The sequence below is a fragment of the Camellia sinensis genome, chromosome 3 (genome assembly GCF_055761805.1).
Source record: "Camellia sinensis isolate YWXY chromosome 3, ASM5576180v1, whole genome shotgun sequence".
Classification (NCBI taxonomy): Eukaryota; Viridiplantae; Streptophyta; class Magnoliopsida; order Ericales; family Theaceae; genus Camellia; species Camellia sinensis.
This window is the reverse complement of record NC_138963.1, coordinates 101,192,917-101,214,363: the sequence shown is the minus strand read 5'-3', so window position 1 is coordinate 101,214,363 and position 21,447 is coordinate 101,192,917. Positions and strand designations below refer to the sequence as shown.

The 21,447-nt window shown below is 43.0% G+C and overlaps 1 long non-coding RNA gene across 3 annotated transcripts in view; it reads left to right on the top strand.

Annotated features, from left to right (window-relative positions):
• LOC114260035 (uncharacterized) overlaps positions 1 to 18,942 on the top strand; it is a 32,634-nt gene extending 13,692 nt beyond the window's left edge. For all 3 annotated transcript variants that reach the window (XR_014363125.1, XR_014363124.1, XR_014363123.1), the window contains one exon: positions 18,448 to 18,942. This is a non-coding gene — a long non-coding RNA (uncharacterized LOC114260035). The remainder of the gene's footprint in view (positions 1 to 18,447) is intronic.
• The last annotated feature ends 2,505 nt before the right edge of the window (positions 18,943 to 21,447 follow it).

Below are 21,447 nucleotides of genomic sequence, written 5' to 3'. Positions count from 1 at the left end.
TTTTGCATTTTGGATGGATGGAGATAACTAGTTATTATTTTTATTTTTACATTTTGGATGAAAGTAAAATTTATTATATGGGCACTTATATACATTATCATGATCTAATGATATTTAAATTAGTGTTATTAGTTTGACTTTTATTTATATATATAAAAAAAAATCATTATATTCCATTAGTCTAGTAGACACAGTTAAATATGATATTTTGAATTGTCATTTTATTATTACATTATTGCATATTAAAAACTAAACAGTGAAGATTAATCCACTATTAAAATTAGTGTTACTAGTTTGATTTTTAAGGGTTTGTTTTTGCATATTTAAATTAGTGTTACTAGTTTTACTTTTAAGGGTTTGTTTTTGCAAGCTAAGGAGGAAGATTAATTACTATCCTCAAGCATGGTTCCATATCATCTTATCTAACATGTGGACTATTTATTATGATCATGAATTGTATATCTTGTAATTTAATTTATAACTCTTCTAAAAAAAAAAAAAAATTGTTTAGAAAGTAACAAAAAATGTCAAATTTACTTAAGTTTAAAAAAAAAAAAAAAAAAAAAAAAAAAAAAAAAAAAACACTAAACCGCAAACCGAACCGCACCCGCCCGCACAAACCGCGAACCGCATCGCGGGCGGTTGCGGGTCCATTTTTCCCCAACCGCATAAGTGCGGGTCGGGTCGGTTTTGACCCGCACCCGGCCAAAACCGACCCGCGAGCAGCCCTACCACCAACACCCTAAGAACCCTTGCGGCTACGCCATTCACCGGTGCGTTCGGTAGTAGTTTGCAAACAGCTAGATACCCATCCAAAAGCCAAAGAACCTTCGCTCCACTATATATGCCCTGGTCCAAAGCTTTGGGGGTTTTAATCAAAAAAGGGCACTTGAAGCCCCTAGAGCCGCGGCCATTATTGGAAAAACTCCCCCCTTCCCATAACCCAGCCAAATACTGCTCGTTTCACCAATAGCACGGTCATGACACCGACCAGTGCTTCCGATTATGCCATGAGATTCAGGATCTCATTGATAATGGGGTGATCGTGCTTCTAGAGAAACCCAATGTCACAACCAACCCTCTCCCACCACACAACCAAGCTCCACCTCCCAAACGCATCAACTTTATCCAGACCGGGGCTATGTCATACGACCCCAGTATATATATCACCCCATCCCACCTACATAAGCTGGAGGTGTTCCTTCCTGACTGTACTAACTTATGCATGTTGGACATCTCCAGAACCCAACCTGAACCAATGGTGGTGACTGTCAAAGACAGAACATGGGAGATTTCAGTAGAGAATGGGATTGTTGAGTCAAAATCTGAGGAATCTGGGAATTTTGCTGAGGAGGTACACAGTCCGAGTGACTACATTCTATCAGTAGGCCAGGTTGGGCCAAATGTGGAATTGCCGGCAGGGGCAGAACTTTGTGTGATACAGAGAGATGAATTTGGTTAGAGGATAGATAACTTGGCGACTGTAGAGGGGGATTTTGCTAACCTTCAGTTTTTCAATGAACAAGATTCAGAAGGCGTGGCAGTCAACTGGTCTGATGTTGAAGAGTCAACAGAGGTTATCGGGTGGCTTGATGACCTACCAGACGTTGTTGAAGAAACGCAGTTAGAACGGGGCCCAGCAGGGGCAAGAACATCAGTTGTGGCCGGAAGGGTCGGAAATCAGAATGCATCGCCAGAGAGCGCCGGTGCTGAGAATTTTGCTCAGGACTTGGGCATTGTGAATCTGGGAAGTGTTGAACAGCCAGCTGTACTAACGCAGTTGGAACAAGAAAGGTTCGGGGATTCTAAGAGAATCAGAAAAGCTAAGGCCCCTGTGGGGACTGAAAGTGCTGTATGCACAGGAACAGAGGGTGTTGTGAGTGCGTGGATAGAAGGTACCATGAGTACAGGGACAGTGGTAACAGAGTCGGACAGGTATTTGTTGGCTGCCGATGGAATGTGGTGGGAGGACGATGATCTATGTCTTGCCCACACAGATGAGGACTGGGGGAGCAATCAACCAGACGATACCTGGTTCATCGGCAAAGTCGATCATATGAGCAGGAGCGGGCGGTATTTCAAGCCCCCGCATTTAGACCAACCAGAAGCATCCGAGAAGGACAAGGAGGCCGAGAAACAGAAAGAGAAGCAACTTGAAGAAGTTGTACTGAAGCAGCTGAAAAAGATACAAGCAGACATCTCCATCTGGGGACTGCTTATGGCATCACGTGTTCATCGACAGGCCGTCCTATCAGCAATGGATAAGGCCAAGCTCTCAATAGAAACCACACCGGAACAGCTGGTGGGATTGGTCTTTCCGGGAGGAGCTTCCCCAATGCTGACCTTCTCCGACAAAGAATTGCCACCCGAGGGTGCGAATCACAACAAACCACTCTACATCTTTGTGGAGTGTAAGAACAAATGGATATCGGTGGTTCTTGTTGATACCGGATCCGCCATCAATGTGTGCCCGGCAAGGACAGCCTATGCAATCGGGTTGAAACCCGCAGACTTTGCGCCAACCACCCAGGTGATAAGGGCGTATGATAACACAAGCAGAGAGGTGAAGGGGACCGTGCAAATTCAAACTAAGGTTGGTCCGGGACAACATGAGATAGACTTTCACGTCCTGGAAGTTCTTGCAACTTTCAATTTACTCTTGGGGCGGCCGTGGTTGCACCAGGTAAAAGCACTTTCGTCCACCTTGCACCAGATGTTGAAGTATCCCCATGGGAAGGGGGTGGCCATTGTTTTCGGAAATTCGTCGATCCATCCACCGCCAGAAATATCCACGCCAGTATTGGAAATCGAACATGGTATGGAGGATGTGCTCTTGTCGGGTTTTACCTTAGTCGAAGCTCGGGTTGTGCAAAACATCATGGCTGTTAATGAGGGGGTCTATGTTAGTGTTCAATCAGTATACCTCATGAACAAGCTCCAACACATCCCCGGGATGGGATTAGAAAAGAGTGGTCGGAAGGGGGTTGCAGCATTGGCTGAAATACCAGACAATCCACATACCTTTGGCTTGGGTTATCTGCCCACCAAAGAGGATTGGGTAAGAAAAGGTAAGGAAATGGCTGGGAGAGCTAGAGCGAAGCAGGCAGGAAAGCCTTTTGAGTTGATGCACCAGCCCATCCAAGGCACCCTAAACTGACGCTTCGTTCGGAAATGGGAGGACTTTCCATTTTGTGGCTTCTCAGAACCATGGTTGAATGCGGAGAGGAGGCGTGTGCCAGGTTTTGAGATCTTCTTCGACCTACAGTTATTCGGGGATGATGTTGCCGAAGAGCGGACAGACCCATCAGCTAAGGTTGAGCAGTGTAAAAATGTGGATTTCGTGAGTGCTGAAATTGAAATGGGGGTAGCGTTGGCTTGTCTACTTTCAGATCCTCCGATCAAACAGAAGTGCTTGGGGGATAACTTCTTGGTGTCCATGATCGAGAATGAAACGGCTCCGGGCCTACCATCAAACATTTTGGATGCATCTGTCGCACCCTCTCTCATTTGGCAGTATGAAGAGGGATTTTTGTCAAGCAGCACCAGGTCAGGTAGTGAGCCGGAATCTGATTCCACCGAGTCTATTGAGTCGAAATCAGGTTCCAGCTCGACTGAGTCTGAGTCCGGTATTCCAGGGGGTGATGACCTGGATACCACAGTCCTATCCAGGTCGTCTTTTTCTTTCTCTTTTGAGTCTGTTATAACCGAAGAATCGGACGATTTGGATGTGCTTTATGAGAATGATGTGGCTATGATTTCTGAGTACTTTTCTGTGCCCTTGATTTATTGCATTAACTCAGACTTTCAAAATTTTAATGAAAACGACGAGGAAGAAATTTTCCCGATTTTGCAATGCTTAATTGAGCAAGAGCATGAGAGATTTGTTAAACCTTTAGTTGATAAAATCACTATTGTGAATATTGGTACTGAGAAGGACCCGCGGCTGGTCCAGATCGGGTCCACGTTGTCTTCAGAGGAACGCGAGCGCTTAGTCGCTTTATTCAAAAATTTCAAAGATGTTTTCGCGTGGTCCTACGAAGACATGCTTGGAATCGATCCTGAGATTGTACAGCACCGGATCTCTCTTAACCCCGAGGCCTGGCTCGTTTAACAGAAACTCAGGAGGATCCGCCTCGATTGGGTTCTCAAAATTAAAGAAGAGTTCACCAAGCAGATTGACGCAGGGTTCCTGCTGGTATCCGAATACCCAACTTGGTTGGCCAATATCGTTCCAGTGCCGAAGAAGGATGGTAGGATCCGGGTATGTGTGGATTTCAGGGATTTGAACAGAGTCAGTTTGAAGGATGACTTTCCCTTGCCGCATATTGATGAGTTAGTGGACTTCACAGCGGGGCATGCTTTGCTTTCATTCATGGATGGATTCTCGGGCTATAATCAGATAGTTATGGCACCTGAAGACTGGGAGAAGACTGCTTTCACCACCCCGTGGGGGACTTACTGTTACCGGGTGATGCGATTTGGGTTGAAGAACACTGGAGCTACATATCAACGGGCCACGACCACAATATTGCATGACATGATCCACAAAAAGGTTGAGGTGTATGTGGACGGCATGATTGTCAAGTCCAAAGAAAGAGAGGACCACTACACCGCCTTGCAAAAGTTCTTCCAAAGGACCAGAGAATTTCGGTTGCGGCTGAATCCTCAGAAGTGTACGTTCGGTGTTACAGCAGGGAAAATGCTGGGGTTTTTGATTACACAGAGAGGCATCGAAGTCGACTCTTTCAAAATCAAGGCCATCTTAGAAATGCCACCACCAAGGACTGAAAACGAGGTGCGAGACTTTCTGGGTAAAGTGCAATTCATAAGACGGTTTATCTCAAAATTAACCTTGACTTGTGAACCACTTTTTGGTCTCCTGAAGAAAGGAATGAAATTCCAATGGGACGGTCGATGCCAAGCTGCTTTTGAACAAATCAAGGAATACTTACAGAACCCACCTGTGTTATCACCGCCTGAGTTGGGGAAGCCGTTGATTTTGTATCTTTCAGTGACTGAGACCATAATAGGCGGCATGCCCGCACAAGAGTCTGAGGACAAGGTGGAGAGGGCTATCTACCATCTGAGCAAGAAGATGTTGGAGTATGAAACCCGCTACACACCGTTGGAAAAGGCTTGCTTAGCCTTGGTATGGGCTACCAAGAAGCTGCGGCACTACCTGTTAGTTCACTTTGTAACGCTGGTTTCAAGATTAGATCCCATCAAATATCTCTTCGAGAAACCGGCACTTACAGGTAGGCTAGTTCGCTGGTCGCTTTTGCTTTCCGAATTCGATCTGAAATATGTGACGCGCAAGTCAGTCAAGGGAAGAGCGGTAGCGGGGTTCTTAGCTGATCATCCAATTGAAGGAGGTGAAGCAGTTGAGTACTTATTTCCAGATGAGGCCATTTTGCATATCGAAGACGAAACTTGGACGATGTACTTTGACGGAGCGTCAAACCAATATGGGTATGGGATAGGGGTATTGCTGATAGCACCCGACAATTCTCGTATTTCCTTAGCCTTCAAACTCCGTTTCAAAGTCTCGAACAATGAAGCAGAATATGAAGCATGCATTGCTGGTTTAGAAGCAACCCTGAAACTAAGGGCAAAACGGTTGGACGTCATTGGGGACTCGAACCTTGTTGTATCCCAAGCTAAGGGAGATTGGAAAGTCAAAGAAGAAAAGATGATAATGTATCACCAGACCTTGGACTTGTTAATTTCTTGGTTTGAGAAACTAAACTTCACTCACCTACTAAGAGAAAACAACAGGTTCGCAGATTCACTAGTAATTCTATCTTCCATGATAGACATCCCTTTTGGAGTCTGGATGCGTCCAGTCATTATCGACCAGAAATTTATGCCGACTTATGAGTCGATTGTTGCTATAGATGAGGTTCAAGATGAGAACCCCTGGTATCACAATATCTGGAACTTCTTGGAGAAAGAAGCATTCCCACCAGGCGCGAATGCTAAGAATAAAAGGGTCATCAGAAGAATGGCTGTTCAGTTCATTATCTACGGAGAAAAACTGTATAAAAGAGGTCATCTAGGAATGCATAAGCTGTGCGTTGAGGCTAAAGAATCAAAGCGCCTAATGGAGGCCATCTATGGAGGAGAATGCGGAGCACACGTGAACGGGGTAATGCTGGCCCGAAAGATCCTCAGACAGGGTTACTACTGGTCCACCATGGAGGAGGATTGTATCGGCTTTGTTCGGCGATGCCACAAATGTTAGATCCATGCAAACCGCATGAACATCCCACTGTCGAAGCTGTACAATATGACTTCGCCATGGTCATTTTCAGTTTGGGGAATCGATGTGATCGGGGCTGTCACTCCAAAAGGGTCCAATGGGCATGATTTTATTCTGGTCGCGATAGATTATTTCACAAAGTGGGTTGAGGCCCAATCTTATGCGGTATTGAAATCGTTGCACGTCGCAAAGTTTATTAGGAACAACATCATCTATCGCTATGGCGTCCCAAACGAGATTGTCTCAGATAATGGTTTCCACTTCAAGAAGGAAGTGATTGACTTGTTGGAGAAATACAATGTGGCTTTTCACAAGTCATCCACATACCGGCCTCAGACCAATGGAGCAGTTGAGGCTGCCAACAAGAATGTCCAGCGCATTTTACAGAAGATGGCGGAAACCTATCGGGACTGGCCAGATAAGCTGCCGTTTGCTCTGTGGGGCTACCAGACTTTGATTAGAACTTTTACTCGGGCGACCCTGTATTCATTAGTTTATGAGATGGAGGCCGTTCTACTTATTGAAATTGAGGTTCCGTCATTAAGAGTGCTGGCTGAGTGTCAAATAGCCGAAGCAGATTGACAACAGAGCAGATTTGAAGAACTCATGCTCTTTGATGAGAGAAGACTGAAAGCACTGTACCATGTTCAAGGTTATCAGCGCAGAATTGCCAGGGCTTTCAACAAGAAAGTTAAGTCCAGGAATTTGAAAGAAAGAGATTTGGTGCTCAAGGACAACCAAGTTGGGTATTTGGATACCAGCAGGAATCCTGCGTCAATCTGCTTGGTGACCTTCTTTAATTTTGAGAGCCCAATCGGGACGAATCCTCCTGAGTTTTTGTTTAACGGGCTGGGCCTCGGGGTCAAGAGGGGTTCGGTGCTGTACAATCTCAGGATCGATTCTAGGCATGTCTTCGTAGGACCACGCGAAAATATTTTTGAAATTTTTTAATAAAGCGACTAAGTGCTCGCGTTCCTTCGAAGACAACGTGGACACGATCTGGACCAGTCGCGGGTCTTTCTCAGTACCAATATTCACAGTAGTGATTTCATCAACTAAAGGTTTAACAAATCTCTCCTGCCCTTGCTCAATTAAGCGTTGCAAAATCGGAGGAATTTCTTTCTCGTCGTTTTCATCAAAATTTTAAAAGTCTGAGTTAATGCAATAAATCAAGGGCACAAAAAAGTACTCAGAACCACAGCCACATCATTCTCATTAAGCATATCTAAATCGTCCGATTCTTCGGTTATAACAGACTCAAAAGAGAAAGAAAAAGACGACCAGGACAGGACTGTGGTATTCGGGTCATCACTTCCTGGAATACTGGACTGAGACTTAGTCGAGCTGGAACCTGATTTCAACTCAACAGACTCGATGGAATCAGATTCCAGCTCACTACCTGACCCGGTGCTGCTTAACAAAAATCCCTTTTCATACTGCCAAATGAGAGAGAGTGCGATGGATGCATCCAAAATGTTTGATGGTAGGCCCGCTGCCGTTTCATTCCCGATCATGGACATCGAGAAGTTATCCCCCAAGCACTTCTGTTCGATCGGAGGATCTGAAAGTAGACAAGCCAGCGCTACCCCCATTTCAATTTCAGCACTCTCGGAATCCACATTTTTACACTGCTCAACCTTAGCTGATGGGTCTGTCTGCTCTTCGGCAACATCATCCCCGGATAACTGTAGGTCGAAGAAGATCTCAAAACCTGGCACGCGCCTCCTCTCAGCATTCAACCATGGTTCTGAGAAGCCACAAAATGGAAAGTCCTCCCCTTCCCGGACGAAGTGTCCATTTAGGGTGCCTTGGATGGGTTGGTGCATCAACTCAAAAGGCTTCCCTGCCTGCTTCGCTCTAGCTCTCCCAGCCATTTCCTTACCTTTTCTTACCCAATCCTCTTTGGTGGGCAGATAACCCAAGCCAAAGGTATGTGGGTTGTGTGGTATTTCGGCCAATGCTGCAACCCCCTTCCGGCCACTCTTTTCTAATCCCATCCCGGGGATGTGTTGGAGCTTGTTCATGAGGTATACTGATTGCGCACTAACATAGACCCCCTCATTAACAGCCATGATGTTTTGCACAACCCGAGCCTCGGCTAAGGTAAAACTCGACAAGAACAGATCCTCCGTACCATGTTCGATTTCCAAAACTGGCGTAGATATTTCTGGCGGTGGATGGATCGACGAATTTCCGAAAACAATGGCCACCCCCTTCCCATGGGGATACTTCAACATCTGGTGCAAGGTGGACGAAACTATTTTTACCTGGTGCAACCACGGCCGCCCCAAGAGTAAATTGAAGGTTGCAAGAACTTCCAGGACGTGAAAGTCTATCTCATGTTGTCCCGGACCAACCTTAGTTTGAATTTGCACGGTCCCCTTTACCTCTCTGCTTGTGTTGTCATACGCCCTTATCACCTGGGTGGTTGGTGCAAAGTCTGCGGGTTTCAACCCGATTGCATAGGCTGTCCTTGCGGGCACACATTGATGGCGGATCCGATATCAACAAGAACCACCGGTATCCATTTGTTCTTACACTCCACAGAGATGTAGAGTGGTTTGTTGTGATTCGCACTCTTGGGTGGCAATTCTTTGTCGGAGAAGGTCAGCATTGGGGAAGCTTCTCCCAGAAAGACCAATCCCACCAGTTGTTCCGGCGTGGTTTTTATTGAGAGCTTGGCCTTATCCATTGTTGATAGGACGACCTGTCGATGAAAACGTGATGCCATAAGAAGTCCCCAGATGGAGATGTCTGCTTGTATCTTTTTCAGCTGCTTCAGTACAACTTCTTCTTCGAGTTACTTCTCTTTCTGTTTCTCGGCCTCCTTGTCCTTCTCGGACGCTTCTGGTTGGTCTAAATGCGGGGGCTTGAAATACCGCCCGCTCCTGGTCATATGATCGACTTTGCCAATGAACCAGGTATCGTCTGGTTGATTGCTTCCCCAGTCTTCATCTGTGTGGGCAAGACATAGATCATCGTCCTCCCACCACATTCCATCGGCAGCCAACAAACACCTGTCCGGCTCCGTTACCACTGTCCTTGTACTCATGGTACCTTCTGTCCACGCACTCGCAACACCCTCTGTTCCTGTGCATATAGCACTTTCAGTCCCCACAGGGGCCTTAGCTTTCCTGATTCTCTCAGAATCCCCGAACCTTTCTTGTTCCAACTGCGTTAGTACAGCTAGCTGTTCAACACTTCCTGGATTCACAATGCCCAAGTCTTGAGCGAAATTCTCAACACCAACGCTCTCCGGCGATGCATTCTGATTTCTGGCCCTTCCGGCCACAACTGATGTTCTTGCCCCTGCCAGGCCCCGTTCTAATTGAGTTTCTTCAACAACATCTGGTAGGTCATCAAGCCACTCGGTAACCTCTGTTGACTTTTCAACATCAGACCAATTGACTGCCACACCCTCTGGATTTTGTTCATAGAAAAACTGAAGGTTAGCAAAATCTCTCTCCACAGCTGCCAAGTTATTTATCCTCTGACCAAATTCATCCCCCTGTATCACACGAAGCTCTGCCCCTGCCGGCAATTCCACATTTGGCCCAACCTGGTCTACTGATAGAATGTAGTCACTCGGACTGTATACCTCCTCAACAAAATTCCCAGATTCCTCAGATTCTGACTCAACAATCCCATTCTCTACTGAAATCTCCACTGTTCTGTCTTAAACAGTCACAACCATCGGTTCAGTCACAACCATTGGTTCAGGTTGGGTTCTGGAGATGTCTAACATGCATAAGTCAGTGTAGTCAGGAAGGAACACCTTCGGCTTAGGTAGGTGGGATGGGGTGATATATATACTGGGGTCATATGACGTAGCCCCGGTCTGGGTAAAGTTGATGCGTTTGGGAGGTGGAGCATGGTTGTGTGGTAGGAGAGGGTTGGTTGTGACATTGGGTTTCTCTGGAGGCACGATCACCCCATTATCGATGAGATCTTGAATCCATGGCGTGATCGGAAGCACTGGTCGGTGTCATGACCGTGCTGTTGGTGAAACGAGCAGTATTTGGCTCGGTTATGGGAAGGGGGGAGTTTTTCCGGTAATGGCCGCGGCTCTAGGGGCTTCAAGTGCCATTTTTTGATTAAAACCCCCAGAGCTTTGGACAGGGGCATATATAATGGAGCGAAGGTTCTTTGGCTTTTGGGTGGGTATCTAGCTGTTTGCGAACTACTATCGGACGCACCGGTGAATGGCGTAGCCGCAAGGGTTCTTGGGGTGTTGGTGGTGACCATGTTTACTTCCTAAGATCTGGCAGCTGCAGCACTGCTTGTGCCTGCATTCGTATTGCGGTTGTTGAAGGTTCTCTTGGGTTGCTCTTTGTCATTGTCAATCAAGCCCTGTTTCAAGGCATCCTCGATCTGTACTCCCATCTCATGCAAATCCGAAAAGGTGGGGAAGGGAAGAACGATCATCTTCTGCATGAGCTTGGGTTGGAGGTTGCGCACAACCATCCGAATCTGATCTTTGTCGGTCGGCCTAATAGTCATTATTGAGGCCTTAGCCCTCCACCGGGTCACAAAGTTAGAAAAGCTCTCCTTAGGCTCCTGCCTAGTCGTCTCAAGATCACGGGTTATAATCTCGATCTGTGTATTATAGGAGTATTAGACGACGAAAGCCTCGGCCATCTCATCCCAATTTCTCTTGACATCGTCTACCAGTTTTCCGTACTAGATGACCACCACACCCGACAGGGTCCGGCCAAACAATGAAAGCTTCTGTAGTCTGGTGAGGCCCATCGGCTTTAATATATCTGAAAACAAACGTAGATGCACCATGGGATCCCCGGACCCGTCGAAGCAGTCGATTTGTGGCATCTTGAACCGATCTGGCAGCGTCACAGCCGCGTCGGTATACCCGTCCTCAATATCTGGGATGGATTTTACCCCTTGGGAATTTTTGAACAACTTCTCAAGCTTGCTCAACTTCAATGCTGTAGGGTCCACCTCGATCTCAAAAGGGGAGTCCGGTTGATTGATAGGCGTGGCTGCCTTGGACAGTTGATGTAGAATCGGGGGTGGAACCGGCCCCGTTGGGATGTTTGTATCCTCTTGGGCATTCTGGACATTCGCCGTCTCCTCAGGTATTGGGACTCTTGTTGGGGGAGGAGCCTGGTGTGAAGCAGATGCTTCGGTTTGCTATTGTAACCGGGCAATTAGCTCTGCCTGTTGGGCTATGACAACGGCCTACTGTTTAGCAAATTTTGCTTGACGAACAGCGTCCTCCTACATGGCTTTCATGCTCTCCTGGAGCTGGCGAACCATGTCTTTCATCCCTGGCATAATGCCCTAATTTATTTGAATTGCCGGTGTATCTGCCCCTGTAGTAGACTCAGGAATCTCAACTCGGCTGTTCACAGACCACTGATCTGGCAATCTCGGTATCGATACACTGCGTTTTCTCGATCTCCGTCTAGCAACCGGGGGTAAAGAATAGAACACTGGTTATCCGTCTACCAGATCCTCAGATCGATGGAGTCAACGACCTCTAGTCCAGAGTGCTTAGGGAATATCTGCTTGGTCTGAAGCAATTGCGCTAAACTACCTAGCAAAAAGATAAATAAAGCAATAAGAAGGAAATAAACGACCAGACAAACGGACAGCATAACGACTTAAAATAAGCACATAACACACAGTCGGGCATAACAACACGCAGTCGATAAGCTGAATAGACCGTTCTCAAATACTGATCATCGTTCCCCAAATCACTGCCCCCAAAACTGAATCTGAAACCCGCCGATAACTGATTCTCAAAATACTGAACTGATGCCTGTAGGCTTGATATCCAGACTTGCAAACGGATATGTGCGTTCCCTATAGAGATCAACTCTAAAAGTACATAGCAAACAAGTGAGAGCCAAAACACCCCTATGTTGGGATGGGGTTTTCCCTGTCCTATTTTGTCAGGAGCTAGGGTTTCACTACACGCAGCGGTTTCAAACAACCTAGAATCGGGTAAGTAACCTGTTCTAGTTTGGAATTGTCACTATAGATTCTGAATATGCACTAGGTCGGATGGTCAAAAGAAAGGTGCCTCGGTAAAAACCTGGGTTTGTGTTCCCATCGTGGCAGAGCTCGTAATCGGTCATCCTTATGGCACGCTTCTCGAAGCGAGCATCCGACAAACCGTTCAGGAATAGCAGATGGCAAATACGGTGTCCTAGGCGCACCAATACAAATGCAATGCAAAGAAACACATGTGCAGTCAAAACTAGATATCATGAGTTCGAGTCAAGTTCTCTAACTCCCCAGTAGAGTCGCCACAAACTGTAGATGTCCCCGAATGTCCTGGGAGGAAATCTCCCGTTTTGTTCATTAGGGCTCACTACAGTTCGGACTCAAATTGTCACGGTTCTTAATCTGATCTTACAAAGTGCAGTGCAAGACTGATAAATCACCAAAGAGTCCAAATTCGGCAAATCGTTTTTTGAAAAACAGATTTTTTTAGAAAGAAGTGCCAAGCATGGACTGCTTTGCCAGATACAGAGTCGCCACCTAAATGTTTTGTTTTGGGAAATTTAGGAAACCTTGACTCATTGCCTAAGGCCACGTGTCCGTCATCACCAAAGTTGCCTCAGCTCGGGAACTTGGGTACGATTGGGGAAGGTCAGCTATGAGCACTCCCGTTCGCCCGATCCTTAGATCGGCCTCTACTAACCATGATATCGAGTTTTGAAAACATTATGCGTTCCTATTTCGGTTATTAGCTTAGATTTACTATGTGATGTGCACAACATACAAGTTTAGAACAAAACATTTCATGTTTGTTTTGAAAGCGGTTTGCTACTTGCAAGTAGGCTAAAATGCAGATTTTGCCACCCTCGAGTGGGCTTAGAAAACGCGGTTTTGTCACTTTCAAGTGGACTTAAAACTCGCATTCAATGCATTGTTCCAATTCAAATAACCCAACCTTCACCCATAGGCACTCAGGCAGTTATATCACATAAGCACATGTCCTCATGGTAAAGCATGCTATCATGGCAACACTCACACGCATGTTAGGATGCTAAAGCATAAAAACTTACTGAGTACTCCAAGCCAAAACAGAAACTAGTTAGTGAACGTGCATGAATCCTAACTATCTTGAAATGCTTAATGCAATACATGCAAAAATGCAACCTAGATAGGCTCGGCTATTCTAAACATGGCATATGAAATGCAACAGATAACATGTATTCAACTTGGAATTGAAATACCATGCGGTTAGTATGATGCGCCGAGCCCGGTGCATGCAATACAGATGAATGAATGCGTGCATGCATAACATAAGGTATGCTAATTTAAATATGCCCTAATACTAACCATTGAAAGCAGGTAAATAAAAGGGAGAGAGAAGTGGGGGTTGGAAGACATACACACACTTATTACACAATTGTCTTCGCTCGGAGGGTCCGAAAGAATAATACAGGCCAAATAATGAATCAACTATCATAGCTAATTAATTATTACAAAACTTCTAATTAATTAACAAATTAATTACAAAAACAGCCTAAATATGAAACTAAAGAGATCGCCGCAGCTCTGCCTCGGAATGCGTGGATGATGCATGCTCGATTTGCCTTGCTCGGAAACCCGTTACCATGCCACTGTTGCCTCTGTTTGCACTGTTCTGCACTTCTGAGGGATGTGAAAATTCTTGAGGCACCTCTGAACCATTCCCTGATCATTTTGGAATGCCACCGGCCATTGAAAAGCACCATCGACCATGTAAATGTGATAATCGACCATAAATTGGGTCACCGGTTGGACTCTGATGGTCGGTCGGCACTGAAAGTGGCCGGTCGGCCATTTATTCCTGCAGAATCCTGTTTTTGCTGCAGCAGTGGACAGACAATGCATGGCAAGGAAATTTCAAAGCAATGTATGCATGGCCACACTCCCTATCATGTTATGGACTCAAGGGAGTGTGGCCCTTGGTCCTCGGGCCACCAATCACGCATCTTGATGCATGATGGCCAAAGGCACCAATTTTGCCAGTCAATGTAAATGAATGCTTCATGTCCTATCATGTTGAGATCAAGGGTATCGGCAACCGAGGATTGAGACGTGTTTCGTCACTTTAAGTACGAACACATCTCATTCCTCATGCTTGGTTTGACACCCCAAACCAAGCAAAATGTAATGCATGTATGCAATGCGGCTCAAGTATGCAACATGACTCAAATATGCAACATGAGACTAAGTTAACAAAGCATGCCCAATGCGGTGCAACCTATCCTGCAAGTATGCAATGTGCCAAACATGCAACAATACGCGATGGAATTAGCATGTGACAACACACAATGAACCAAATATGCAACAAACATGTAACAAACATGTAATGGTGGGCTTAAACCGCAAAGGGCAGACCTCAGCCTTGCCTTTAACAGTGGCCAAAAGTGATGGAAATGATAGATAAATACTAATGCAAACATGTATACCAATGGGCCTAAAGCTAAGGCACAAAAGGTAACTTTCAAGAACACTCAAAAAATGATAAACATGGACATTAGACCAGATGTTAAATTCTGAAAATGTATAGAGGGTGATGCCAAATCAACCATGTTATGCAAGTAAGACATGCAACAATGACCAAAACTTGAAGCCAACAAAGGGGTCTAAACCATAGCTATGTCAACCAAATCTCAATGGACCAAAATGACTTACAACAGTCCTAACGCACTCCAAAACAAGACTAAAGCATGCATAGATCATGGTTAAAACATGCTAAGAAATGGATGCAAAACAAAGGGGGATTTAAGGCCACAAAGAGGGCACTCTACTATAACCACCCCAACCACATATGGCATGGACTAATCAATGCAAAACAGAGTTTTAACATGCAAAAGGAGTCCCAAAACCCACTGATATGGCAGCCCAAAGCCTCAAACATATAGGCACGCACAATGACTCATTTTAAGGCACAAAAGAGCATCTCTTCAAAGCATGGAAATGATGATGAACGCAAGCATACAAGCATAGATTATGAATTGAAATAGCATGGAAAATGATTTCAAATCACTGAAACAACCCAACTAAAGCATGCTAATGACTCACACACTCAAGGCTCACAAGCCAAAATGCATGGTGGCTATACCGAACATGGTAAACATGATCAAATCAGTACCCAACAGACTTCAAGAGTGATGAAATATGACCAAAAGCTTCATGAAGTCAAGCTAGAACATGCAAGCATGGAGGGGGCAAATGCATGGCGCATGTTATGACAATAAAAGGGGTTACTAGACAAGTGTATGATGCATGTAATGGACCATCAATCTGACCAAAAACAGAGGTATAATGTGACCAAATAACACCCAAAAATCTCTGAAATGGAGCTAAGTAAAGCTAAGCGTGTATGCTACCCTTATGAGCCAAAAACATGAACAAATGAGACACAAAGGGAGAGAGGTGTCCCTTCCCTATACAAGACTTCAAGACCCCTTCACCACCACTGAAAATCAACTAGATTTCAGTGGTGAGAAGGCCTATACACAAAAGGTTCCAAAGCTCAACAAAGAAGGCACAAAAGGGGCCAAACAAGGCCTAAGAGTGGGAGGTCGACCCCCAACACCAAAATGACCTTAATGAAACATCTTAAACATCAAAAAATAAAACTTTTATCAGTTATACACAAAGCTCAAAACAGCATGCAATGTGGGTTAAAAGCTAGTGCAAGAATGGGGAATATAAGTAATTATGCTCACCTTTGAAGAACATTTGAAGAACAGCAACCTCAGGCCCTTTTTCTGATTGAAACCAGCTTAAAAGCTCTATGAACAACCTCCCAACACCTCAATAACCCAAGTATGGTGTAATACTAGGTGCCTTAGTGCAAAACTAAGAACAAAACACCCTTTTAGGCCCTCTAACACACACAAATGAAGAGAGAGAGGGAGATATAGAGAGAGAAAGTTGTATATATAATATATTTCTGGTTTTTGCTGAACCTCTTCAAAGGAGAGGGAATGCTCTCTTATATAGAGCAAGATAAAGGCCTAAGCTTCTTAAGGAAGCTAAACAACAAGGGGTCAAGGGGGTCAAGGGGGTCAAGCTTCTCAAGGAAGTTAAGGCAAAGAGTGCAAGCTTCTTGAGGAAGCTAAGACAAAGGGTCAAGCTTCCTCAAGAAGCTAAGGCAAATGGTGCAAGCTTCTCCAAGAAGCTAGAGCAAAAAAGGTGCAAATGGTGCAAATCCTCCATACACGTGTATGAAGGACAAGTCCGTGCACTCCAGCTGGTACAGCTGGCATGCACAATTCCTGAAAAAGGCAAAAATGAGGTACCGGCCAAAAAAAAAGACAATCAGCCAAATAAAGTGCCGATCGACCGCACAAAGAGTCGATACACTTAACAGAAGTGCCGACCGACCAAACATTTGGTCGATAGCAAAAAAAGGAAAGCCGGTGGCTTCATGCCACGGCCGGTGGGTTTTAGGGGATGGCTAACAAGCCACTTCCTACCCTCAAGTGCAAAAACAAACAAGTTCTTGGTGCAAAACCAAGCACTGAACAGGCAAGTTAAAAGATCCCGAAGCAAGGCGTGCGGCCGAGACCTCTAGGAACTCAAAACGAACACGAACATGGATGATCACCGAGCGTTCAAACGATGACGTCCAAGTCTTGAGGATGGTCAAAAATGGGGTGTCTACAACCTCCTTGTGGTTGACACGAATAGCTTCTCCATGCAAAAATGACTTGTGACAACTGACAGAATGTTATTCGGACCTGTAGGTTGGGATTTAGAGACGAATACGCCAAAACTTTGTTGAAAAAGGGCGTTTCGGGGGTGAAAATTCAAAACAGCCCCCGAACCTCTGTATGGCCGAAACGATTAGTTTTCCCATGCCAAATATGACTTGTGACAGTTGACGGAATGATATTCAGACCTGTAGGTTGGGATTTAGAGACGAATATGCCTAAAACTAAGTTGAAAAAGGCCATTTCGGGGACGAAAATTCAAAACAGCCCCCGAACCTCCGTGTGGTCGAAACGAACAGTTTTCCCATGCCAAATATGACTTGTGACAATTGATGGAATGATATTCGGACCCGTAGGTTGGGATTTAGAGACGAATATGCCCAAATCTTAGTCGAAAAAGGTCGTTTTAGGGGCAAAAATTGAAAACAGTCCCCGAACCTCCGTGTGGCCGGCATGGGTAGCTTCCTTATTCGGACCTATAGGTCGGGATTTAGAGTCGAATACGCCCAAAACTTAATCGAAAAAGGGCGTTTCGGTAAAATTCAAAACAACCCCCGAACTTTCGTGTGGCCGAAACGAACAGTTTCCCCATGCTAAGTAGGATTTGTCACAACTGACGGAATGTTATTCGGACCCGTAGATTGAGATTTAGAGACGAATACGCCCAAAACTTAGTCGAAAAAGGGCGTTTTGGGGGCGAAACTTCAAAACAGTCCTTGAACTGTCGTGTGGCTGAAATGAACAGTTTCCCCATGCCAAATATGACTTGTGACAAATGACGGAATGTTATTCGGACTTGTAAGTAGGGACTTAGAGCTAAATACGCCGAAAACTGAGTCGACAAAGGGTGTTTCGGGGGCGAAACTTCAAAACAGCCCCCGAACCTCTGTCTGACTCTCACGGGCAGCTTCCCCATTACAAATAGGACTTGTGACAACTGACAGAATGTATTGGAGATGTATAGTAATGGAAAATTATGGGAAAAATATTCAGAAACCAATATGAACTCAATTTACGCCTTATTTTAAACTTGTTAATTTTTTGAACGTACACATGTGTGTTATTATTTTTATCACATGTTCTAATATCCTTTTTGAAATGGCACTGACATACATTAATAAGCACCGATGGTTTTATATCCAATCTAATGATTCAAGTGCCTTTTGCAAACAAATAATGAGGAAGTTGGTAAAAAAAATACTTTCTATTCACATTGGGCTTTGATATTGGTTTAGCCACAGAATTTGGATACATGTTGCATACAAATAGAAGATTCTTACATTAGTTTTATGTTACTAATGAAAGATTTAGTAATGATTGTTCTGCATTTAACAATGTTCCTTATAACAAAAGACTTTAGAAAGACTGTACAGTGATTGATAATTGATTCATCATGGAACGTTGCTTGTCACTTATTTTTATTTGTCACTTGTTCCCAAATTCATTTATGAAGTTGGGCATTTTTTGGTCCAATTCTAATTTTTTTTTTTTTGTTTTTTGTAGATGACTTCGTTGCGTGGACTTGCAGAGATATTTTGGTGTATGGAGAAAAAATTGTACTTTTGTATAGAAGTAATATAATACTTTTGTCGTCTCCGGCTTTTGTGCAATTAACTATTCCTAATATAGAAAACTTTTGGTAGCGAACAGATAATTATTGGCATGATAGATGGATCACCTTTTGATGCCGTACAGATATATGATTTTTTGTCGTGATACATAGATGTATTTTTAGCTTGGTACATACATCACTTTTTGTTGTGGTACAGATTACGATGGTAATTTGTACCATGCCAAATGGTCATTTCACTTGGTATAGTAAATGTAATTTTTGTATATGGAGGGTTTTACTTTTTGTATGATTGTATATGTTGTATGAAATTATTATTTTAGTTTGGACAATAGTTCGTTTGTATGTACTTGGACAGTTAAAGTAATTTATTTTTTGTATACGGATGCAGATTGTGGAATGATTGATAGTTTATTTATCATTTTATTTATATACGTACTGCTAGTTGCATGGAATACAGACAGGTTATGGACACATTATAATATTTGTAATAAAACATAATATTATGTTTTTGCCGACTAAATGTTTTGTAGCCAATAAAAAGGAGAAAAAAAAAACAAACAAACAAACATATGGCTATTAAAAGTTTTGTAGCTAAAAGAAAATCAAACATTTGGCTACTAAATTTTTTGTAGGCAAAAGAAAAATAATCATTTGGCTATTAAATTTTTTGTAGCCAAATGAAAATCAAACCTTTGGTTACTAAAGTTTTGTAGTCAAAAGAAAAGCAAACATTTGGTGACTAAAATATTTAGTAGTTAAAAACAAAAGTTGAAGAATAAAAATATTTTTGGCGACTAAAAATTTAGTAGCCAAAAATGTCTGAGTTTAGGCAACTAAATTTTTAATAGCCAAAAATGTGGAAGTTTAGGCAACTAAATTTTTAGTAGCCAAAAGAAATAATATTTGGCGACTAAAATTTTAGTAGCTAAAAAAGATTGACTTTAGGTGACTAAAATTTTAGTAGCTAAAATACTAGTATTTGCTTTAGGCGATTAAATAACTGGCTTTTGGCGACAAAAAAATTGGTCGGCAAAAATGTATTATTTAATTAATTTTCCAATCTATTGGCGACTAAATATTTAGTCGACAAAGGTATACATTTGGCGACTAAATTAGCTTTAGTTGGCAATTAGATTTCTCGACTACTCTTTCGCTACTAATTTTTCGACCAAAAAATTTAGTCACTAAAGACTATAAGCGACTAAAAGAAGACTTTTGGCGACTAAAAATTTAGTCGCCAAAAGTGAAAATTCTTGTAGTGTCAAAATGATAAAGAGGACACTACTAAAGAAAGGGTCTTTTGAGTCGGTTTTTTGAGTCGGCAAATTTTACCGTCGCAAAAGGTAGCCTTTTTGAGACGGCACAGAGTTACCGACTCAAATACCAAACCTTTAGTGTCGGCACCGTTGGCCGACACAAAAAATTAATATTTGATAGTATTATTTGAGTCGGTTGAATTTACCGACGCAAAAGATAGACCTTTTGAGTCGGCATAGACCTTTTGCGTCGGTAAATTTGTGCCGACGCAAAAAATTAGACCTTTTGAGTCGGCAACTGATGCCGTAGCAAAAAAAAAAAATTATAACCAAGATATATATTTATTTACTTGATTATATTTAATAAATATATTTATTTATACATATACTTTTATATTAATATTGAGTGTATATACTATAAATAATATATATCTCGTTTAATATCTGAAAGAGGTGTGGTGGTGAAGTGGGTGTAGTGCGTTGACCTTGGGTCAACTTGTCCAAATGGGTGTGTGTTCGAACCTTGGGAGCCTCAGTGAGAAAATTATGAGTTAAATTTTTTAAAACATTTAACCACTTTTTGAGTCGGCAATCTACCGTCTCAAAAAATTAAAACTTTTTGCGTCGGCAGATTGCCGACTCAAAAACTTTTTGCGACCCCACCATTTTCGTCCCTTGAGTTGCCGTCGAAACGCCGTCGCAAAAAGTTTTTGCGTCGGCAAATCTGCTATTTGCGACGGCAAGCTGCCGACTCAAAAGCCCTGCTTTTTAGTAGTGGGAGTTTTCAAATGGTCTCTTGGAAAAGTTTGTGGCTATAAAATTGGGATTGATATATGTTGAAATGAGGTATTTTTTTACATTGAAATTGATTTTCATAGAGAAATGGATTTTTGCCCAAAAATATGAATGTTTGAGATTGTAAAGAGAAAAATGAAATTGATATGGAAATTGTGAAATTGAAATAATGATAATGATGAGGGTGGAGTTAGATATGTATTATCACTCCCATTTTAAGATTGTGAAAAAATGTATCTTTAATTAAATTTATTTATCTGTTTAGAGATATCTATTTTGGGTTATTGGTAGAGGATAGTTATGAGTGTTGTAGAAATTGCATGAGAATTAGGTGAACTAAAACTAATTTTTCATCCATGTGCATTGAACATTTTTGCTTATTTACTACATTGAAAATGTATATGATATTGAGAAAAATATGTGAACGTTAAAAAGAGGTGTGTATCACAAAATCAAGTTGACCTGTGTGTCTAACGTAAAAGTCTCAAAAAACGCGCGTATACATGAGTGTCGGTTTCCGCAGACGAAATATCCATAAAATAACAATAGTAGTGCTTGTATAAGCTATGCTTATATGGGTGTCGTTTGACGATTTTCTGCAGACGAGATATCCGTGAAATGTTGTACTGGTTTGAGATTTCTCCTTATTTTCTATTGTAAAAGGCATGATTTTGAGAATTATGATATAAACCTGGCATGACATGATTTTTGAAAAGAAATGTAAAACATTTTGGTATGGGTATTACATATGCATAAAACCTTATGGCTTTGTTAAGATTTAAATATTGTGTTGTAGCATTTCTACTAGATTTTGGCTTATCCTATGTGGGAAAAACATGTTTTAGTACGAGTGATATGCCTCCTTAGCTTGGGAGGACT